The sequence below is a fragment of the Pteropus alecto genome, unplaced genomic scaffold (genome assembly GCF_000325575.1).
Source record: "Pteropus alecto unplaced genomic scaffold, ASM32557v1 scaffold45, whole genome shotgun sequence".
In the NCBI taxonomy this organism is placed as follows: Eukaryota; Metazoa; Chordata; class Mammalia; order Chiroptera; family Pteropodidae; genus Pteropus; species Pteropus alecto.
Window position 1 is genome coordinate 24,326,041 of NW_006442491.1, and position 8,511 is coordinate 24,334,551.

The 8,511-nt window shown below is 46.3% G+C and overlaps 1 long non-coding RNA gene across 9 annotated transcripts in view; it reads left to right on the forward strand.

Moving 5' to 3' along the window:
• Positions 1-260: 260 nt before the first annotated feature.
• LOC112471005 overlaps positions 261-8,511 on the forward strand; it is a 64,206-nt gene continuing 55,955 nt past the window's right edge. For 3 of the 9 annotated variants that reach the window (XR_003043158.1, XR_003043157.1, XR_003043159.1), the window contains exons 1-3: positions 261-3,749; positions 4,759-4,845; positions 6,877-6,976. This is a non-coding gene — a long non-coding RNA (uncharacterized LOC112471005). Of the gene's footprint in view, positions 3,750-4,758; positions 4,846-6,876; positions 6,977-7,133; positions 8,408-8,511 lie in introns of those variants that run through there. The other 6 variants (XR_003043161.1, XR_003043162.1, XR_003043155.1 and 3 more) reach the window with 5 other exon arrangements.

Below are 8,511 nucleotides of genomic sequence, written 5' to 3' on the forward strand. Positions count from 1 at the left end.
AGGACCAAATTCACCCCTACCTCCTTGGTCCTAGATTACATCAAAACAGCTCTTCATTCAGGTAATTCGTATCCTTCAGATGCCATATAATTTGAATAAGCTTAAATGCCACCTTCTCAGGAGCTTTTCTGACCGTCTTAAAATATTTGGTACCCCCACCCCCTGATGCTTACTGTACCAAGCTGTTATTTTTATGAAACTTACCACAATTAGTTTCCCTGTTTATCACCTGTCTTTCCTATCAGACAGTAAATTCCACCAGGGTGGGGATCAAACCTGTTTCATTCCTGCAAGAAATAGATGTCATCCTCGAATCCCATAGTTTGACTTCAATAAAGGGGCTGTTTATAAGGGCGTGGACAGGTTTAGGAAGGGAATCATTAAGGGATGGTGCAGCACCTCAGGGCTAGCAGCATTAGGAAGCTGTTACCCACCTAGTGACTGAAGGGCAGAGGAAGTGAGTCGTGCTGGAACTCAGGGAGCAGCGAGGAGGAGGCTACCAGGCAGGAGCTGGGGTCTTGAGTGGAGCCAACCTAAAGCAACTTGGCAAATACCGTGACCTCCCTTTCCTCCTACCTTCTGACCTATTGGCTGAACCCAACTAGAAGCTATCGGGGAGGGGAGTCTGTTGGTGCAGAGCAGGGTGAAGAAGGGAGCAAGTGGAGGGAGGGCATTCTGTGACCTCTCTCTAAGTTGGTTGTATTTTTCTGAATTATTCAATGATGGTTATGTCCTTCGAAAGTGTGTAGTCTAGGTGTGGTCTGCTTGGCATGGAGCAGCAGGATTCTCTCCCTGTAACCTCTCTTAATACAGTCTGAGATCCTGATATATTTTTTGAAGATATGTCACGGTGTCTCTTTGCTGTCAAGTGAATTCCCTACAGACTCCCCTGGGCTGCTGAGTTTGTAAATTAAATTTTCCAAGGTATGGGTCTGCTTTGGACACTGTCTTGCAGGTGACTATGGGATTTGATCTAAACCTAGATCAAATGGCAAATACCAAGCCAAACATGCTTCCATGGCAGACACTACTCCTTCATAATCAGTACCTCCGAATCCTTAACACAGTGCCTTAGTCAGTTACTACCAAGCTGTTGGAGGTGGCATATGAAATAAAACCAATCTGACATTTTGTTTTAGATGTTCTTTGTATTCGGGAAATAAATGTGCTTGTGTAAGGCAGCAGAGGGGCTTCTGCCTCGGTTTCTGTGCTGGAGGACAGCTTATTTGTTGGATCCAGACTTTAAACGGGGTGGATTTTATAATCAAACTTTCGGTTTCTGGTTTGTACCCTAATTCCCCTCACTTGGCTAATCCCTATTCATTACTTAGATCATGCTTTACTTCTAAATGTTCTTCTGTCCATATTATAAAAAGTAAAAAGAAACAGTGACATTAATTTTTGATAATACATTTTACTTAACCCAATATACCCTAAATCTTATCATTTCATGTAATCGATCTAAAATTACAAATTAGGTATTTTGCATTCTTTCTTTTGTATTTCGAAGTCCTTGAAATTCAGCGTGCATTTTACACTTGAAGCTCATTTCAACTTGCAAGAGCCTTACTTCAAGCACTCAATAGCTACATGTGGTTAGCATTATCAACTCGAATAGCACAAGTTTACGTCTTAGGAAAACCCCACATACTCAGGGATGGCCCCGAGGCTGGACATATTTGCTATCACCTTGAGCTCTCTTTACCGTATTTTATTGTTATTGATAGCTTAATATTTCTCTTCCCCTCTAGTTAATAAATTTCATTAGGGCTGGGAGCAAACATACTATTTTTGTGCACATCTCTATCAAATTTGCCTGGCACATAGTAGGGGCTCAATAAATATGTGTTGAATGAACGAATTAATAGGGCCCTCTGTTCTCCAGGGACCCTCCCCTCCCACGCACACATATATTACCTTTTATACTTCTACCCCTGTCCCTGCTTCAGTTTCTCAGATCCCAGCATATCTTCAGGCCTCCCAGCCATGGTGTCAGGACAGGTTTTAGCTGGCCTTGTCCTAAGGCACCTGACAGCTGGATCACTAGAAAGCAGCCCAGTCAGGGGCCTAATGGACTTGAGCAGGACCATGAGGGAGCCGGCACTGTGCAGGGGGCAGGCAGAGCTGCCTAGAATGAAGGATGTTCCTGCCTGCTGGCCCAGGGAGGCGCCACGCACATCCTTCCCACCGATCGGTGCCAGCAAACGTTCCAGGGACACTGCTAAATGTCTGCTGTAAATCACGCTTAAAGGGCCATCAAGAGCAGCTTTTGGCTGTGAGCATCTTTGCCATTATTCTTTACTAGGCCCTTTTAACGTAACCAGGAACAGGGCAATATTTTGTTCAACTGTAGCTATTGGAAAGAAGCTAGGTGGAGTTTAATGGCTGAGATCGAGACGGCAGGCTTATCCTGGGAGAGATCTGGGGCCAGCTGCAGCCAGCTCAGGAACCTTTTGGGGCAGGATGAGTTCTGGAGTGGTTCCTGTGCTGGCTCAAAGGGGTTGGGCCCTGTAACCTGTGAGGACGCAGGTGGGCATTCCACCTCCTCTACAAACCATCTCCAAGCTCTTTAGGCAGGGTGAAGGGTTGGCTACTTCCAGAGGCCTCTGTTGACCTCTGGGTCCCGAGTAAGCAGGGGCCAAGAGTGGGAGGCTCACAACAGAGGCACATCGGGGCCAGGCAAACTTCAGTCCCCAAGTCACATGCCCTCTAAGCTTTAACAGGAACAGCTTTTCCTTAGTCCCCATAGTCCCCACAGTCCCTGATCCACACCCTCCAGGGACCCTCTAGTCCTGGCTTCCCTCATCCTCAAACTATCTATGCAGTGTAAAAGCCCCCGTTGAACTGTTTTCAAAAAAGCAATGGCTCACAGTCCATATCTTGAGGGAGCTGCCCTTGTCCATCAAGTATCTGAACCAGTGAAGTAGCAGCCAAGAGTGCATGTGCACCGCTAGCCAGTGAATTTTCCTCACACACCTGGGGCTCCTTGGTAACCCTCGGGCAGGGCTGACGCTCAAGGAATTTGATCAACTCAAGGAGGGCACGATTCACATCACGGTCTCTGTAAACGGCACTTCCTGGCTATGTGCAGTGCACAGCCTTTGCAACCACACACGACAACCCAGTCCTCAACCTCCAGCAGGTCTCTGCTCTGGCATGTTGTTGAATATAGGGGTGGAGTCAGGTTATGTGCTTCCCAGATGTGCTGATGGGTTAGGCTCTTTTGATAACAAGAGGCCACTGCTGTCACTGGTGTGGGGCTGACACTCTCTTCTCTCTACTTTAGAATTCTAGACCAGAGATTGGCAGACGATCGAGTTTTACTGGACTGCAGCCACACCAATCTATTTATGTATTGTCTATGACTGCCTTGAAATGGCAGAGTTGAGGAGAAGAGATCGTGTAGCCTTCAAAGCCAAAATTATTTACTATCTGCCATTTGAAGAAACGGCTTTCCATACCCTCCCTATTTTAGACTGTCATGAAGGGAAAGGAGATGACTTCTAAATATTCACCTGTTGGCATCTTTGGAGACCCCAGGGGGTTTTTAGCAACTGCTTTTATCAAGCAAGCCCAGATATATCTACCTCTTTTCTTGCTGTCACTGACTTAGTAGAATTAAAAGTATCCAATTGTCTTTGTTTTGTACTGTAGCTGACATCTGATTCAAGGATGTGTCATCCTAGTGCCCAGCCCTGGGTATGACAGCCAGTGTTCAAGAACTCATTCTGCAAAAGTTCGTTCTACCTGTGAGTATCAGGAACCGGATGCTGTGGTACAGAAAGAATAAGACACAGGCTCACAGACTCTGACCTGGAGATGTCACAGACCAGTAAGGCAGAATTGTATGGACACAGATAACTGAAACATGTTGTGGAAATTATTATAAAACAGAGGCCCTGTGATGGACACTCCAATGGAGACAAAATGGGGAGGAGAGGGATATGACTTGGGCTTTGGAGTAGGAATAAAAGTTTTCTAGGTATACGAAGAAGGATGGGGTATTCTAAGTACACGATCTGAGTCGTAATGCAGCCTCAGTTGCTCTGGGACTGAGAATGGGAATGTGGAAAACATTCATCAAAGTTTTTGTCCAGATCTAATGTCTGATATCACAGCCCTGCCTATGTATACAAAGATATGTGTCTTCATTTCTCTGTCCAGGCACACTTGTCTTTATGTAGCTAGACAATCACATGGGCATGCTTGGTCAGAGATATTCTGGGACACGGTCACGTTAGCGTTGTTCATCAACACATATGTCTGCAGTGCAGTTTTGTGCACATGGTTGAACACGCATGTGGATACTCTGAGGCTGCAGTGTGCCCATGTGTGTGATCACACACACACACACACACACACACACACACACACACACACAATCCTGCATAGGTGGACATTGTCCTTAGTCTTCTGCCAGTAGTGTGTGTGACCACCTACACTTCATCCTCCACCATCAGTGATAACCTGGTCATGGAGCCCAGGAACGAAGGACTTGCTGACTTACACGTTGCGGCCTCTTCCTAGTTTCCGCCTCCCCTCTGCTCCATTTCCTCTCTCAGTCAAACCTCATTTCTTGGAGAGGATACATAGTCTGTGCTGTGATATGGGGACAACGAATTGGATGCTCTATCCAGGCTGGAGCTAGACATGAACTCTCAGAAAGCACATTCTCGTAGAGGTAAGAACCCAGAAGGCTGGGTTATTCACTCGACCTGTAGCCTTGCATCTAAGCACAATTTCTACCCCTGGCTCTAGCAGGTACTTCCTGGAGGTCAGGTCACCAGCCAAATGCCAAGGCTCGCACGTATCAAGGTGGAGAAGGAGGTCATTTTCACACCGTTGGTGAGTGAGACAGCCATCCCTCTTTTTTAGAGGGGGACCTCTGTTCCTCTCAGAAAAGAGAGTGCATCTTATGTCCTTCTTGCTCATGGCTGGAGTCTTTTCCATTCTTGCCTTTGTCTTTCCACTAGGCCCTTGAACCCACTGGGCTCATCTGCGATGATTTATAATCAAATAACCCACAACGAACCTCTCCATCATTGTAGTCTTTTGGCAGGAGTTGAAGAGCTGAAGGAATAGATGTGTGGCAAGTCCAGGTGGCCTGGAGAGTCAGACCTGGCTAGGAAGTTCTGTCCTAGGCATTACCCTGTGCCATTATCTTGAACATCATTGCTCAGAAAGACACTAAAAGGGAGACAGAGTTCCCTTGTGACATAGGGAGGGGCTGGAATGAAGAACTGGGCCTGAAGGGCAGTGGGCGTGGCCATATTCAAGGACTGATGGTCTGGACTTGTTAACCCCTTGATGACCTATTAGATCTTTTCTCTACGAATAACAACCATACTGATTAGAATGGCTTTAGATATAGTAACCATTCATCCCTTGTCTTTATTTCTAAGGTTGCCCCATTGTCAAACCGTCTATCCCATTATTAGGCACTTGCCTTGATTTTTGATTTGGAAAATCTGACCCTATACCTTTAAATGTTTCATCTCCTCCAGCCATGATGAGAAAAAGAAAGGGGAAGAAAGTTAGAATTTAGGTGTGAGTGTGAGTGAGTGGTTGTGTGAAGGAATGGGAGGGCGGGCTGGATGCTGGGGGACCCCGAGATATTTCCTTTCTTGCCTGTTTTTTCCACCCTATTTCTTTTTCCTCCATGTCAACACCAAACAAGACAGGACTAAAATTAATGGGGAAAGCAGCAATTAGCAAATTAGGTTAGCGGCGTGTTGCCGAGTGGCACGGCTGCCAGGTGCGGGGTCTCTGGCAGGATATTTATTAGGGCCTGTCAGAGAAGTGACACTTTGATAAATGGAGTTAGGTAATCAGCCCCTCTACGACAGCAAGCATTGTGAGGCCTCAGCATGCGTAACTACAGAAGCCAACCTTTGTTATGATTTAAAAAATTTTAACGTGCACAAAAGTAACACAACAGCAGCATCGGCCTCCATAGAGAGCAGCCTAGAACCCAAATCCTAACGTCCGTGGGGACTCGTGGGCCTTGAGTTTTCCCTTTTGGAATGGGCCAAATGGAAAACATGGTCAAAAGTAACCGATATGGAAAAGTCTGTCTGAGTTTTGGAAATGCCCTAGAATTAGGATGAAAAAAAAAAAAATATGAGTGGGTTTTAAAGAACCAGGAGTAGAGTAGGAGAGCTCTGTTTTTGCTGGGATCATCGGCAAGGTGACCATTTGCTGAGGAGCCAGAGCACTGGAGTTGAGCGAGGGCAGCAGACGCTGGGGGCTAGGGCTGGTGTCTCTGTCGGAGGGTGGAAAGGCCTGCATAATCCACACCACCAAGAGTGGCTTTTGGAAGATTCCTGCCTGAGGAATTTCTTTCTCCGTCAAACAGATGTGACTAGGCTTTTCCTCTGCAATGCTCAGTTTCCCAGAGGGAGATTTCAATAACCAGGTAAAGGGCAGTGTGCATAGCCGGTGACAGGGCTTGGAAGGGAAGGCCAGGTCCCTGGGCTGAGATGGGTCACTGCCATTTCCAGAGGCCTTGCCCTACCTGGCGGATCCTGCCAAGGCCCTGGCTTCATGTGAACAAGGCCGGCAGTGGAGCCACTGCCTTTCCTCCCTGGATGTAAGCCTGCTGCCCTCAATGCCAAGGGCGATTTAAGGTCCTCCAAGTCCTAGCCTTCCTCAGCTACCGGTTGACAGCACCATTTCTCTGTTTCTGGTCATGTGGCAGTACTGAAAACTTACCAGCTGATGGAACGACCAGCTCTCAAGGTATCTCAGGTGCTGGAGTCCTGCTCTAACCCCATTTTGCTTGGCTGGAGCCCTGACTCCTGGCCTTCACTTGACACTTCCCAATTCCAATGGACCTTGTCACTCTGTCTCCAGTTACTGTCTTGTGTTCTGTTCTAGATGTTGATCTATGCTGAGTAGAGCTGAATTTGTCACACGTCTTTGGACATTGGATACTGGACTGCTGACCTTCTCACTTGGGGGCCAAGGCTACAGCCAGGTATGTGTCCCAAAGGCAGACTCAGGTCCCACCTCCCCCTAATGACATGACTGAGAGTGAAAATGGCAGTATTTTTGCTCCAAAGGAGAAGATTTGAGTTGTGACTGATTGTTCCAGGTATTCACCACCAATGTCTTCTGCCTTGTTTCCATAACAGCCTTGAGTCTGTAGACCTTTCCCAGGCCTGGAACCAGAGGCTGACAGTAGAACGAACCACCTTCCCAGTCTGCCCTGGGGCTCACCACAGCCTCATCTCTGCTGAGGGACACTGGGGTGTTGGTAATAGATGATGGGGCTCTCATGCCAAGGGGAATAGAAAAGCCTGAGATCTTCATCACCACCTTCAGGAGTTTGAACTTGGCGTGAAGGGCAGTGTAAACCACGTTCACACTCATCTGCTAGCACCCTGCTAACGTTCTGCCAAGAACAGTTCTCATTGCCATCGGTTTGGGCTGAGACAGGGAAGGGCAGACCCTTGAACTGGACATACGTCTCCGGGTGTGCTTTGCACAGAATGGAGAACTAGAATTCTGTGCAAAGTTTCTGTCAGATAGATCCTATATTTCACAGGAAGGTCGACAGGATTCCAAATCCTTTTGCCCTGGGTTGGAGCCTCTGCTTACACCCTGTATGTTTTGAACCTCAATGTGTGACACTATAGTGATCCCCGTTGAATTTCTTCTATTGGTTTTGTCCCAGCCTTGAGATCATTTTGATCCTGCCAACTCAGTTATTTCTCTGCCTTTGGAAGGGAAGTGTTCACCTGCTAAATCTTCACCCAAGTAATTTGTAAAGTTATAAGAAAATGTGGCAAGAACTGAGCCTATGGTCTACCACCGGAGACTTTTGCAATCCTTAAGCACTCCCTTGGGAAAGTTTTATTAGCAACAACTAACATTCGTATCACGAGAGTTATTTTCTAAAGGACTTTTATGTGCATTTTTCATCTGACTGTCACATTATCTTTGTGATCGACTCAGTAGGCTTCATTTAGGGCCCTCCCTGTTAGAGACGAGAAAACCGAGGCAACGAGATTTAGCCAGTTACTCTGCTAATAAGCACCAGCGCTTGAACCAATCCAGGTCTTATTTATTTATTTTTTTAAATCAGTTGTGCTAGTTTATTTGTTTGGTCCAAACTAAACTAAATTACTTACCTTTATGAGTAACTTTTGGAAGTGTAGCATACAGACAGAAGAGGACACAGATCATGCATGGGAAGCTTGATGAGTTTTCACAAAACTCATCATGTAACCAGCACCCAGATCAAGAACGAAGCCCCTCACCATCTTGACTTATAACAGCCTAAATTGGTTTTGTCCATTTTTGAACTTGATGTAAATGGACTCATACAGTCTAAAACTCTTGTTTCTGGCTTCTTTCATTCATGTTATCTTTGTGAGATTCATACACATTAAAGCATTCATACATATTATCGTTCATTCTCTTGACTGTGGAGCAGTCCATGGTGTGAGTACACTACAGTGTACTTACCTGTCCTTCTGTGGATGGGCATTTCTGGCCATTGCAAACATT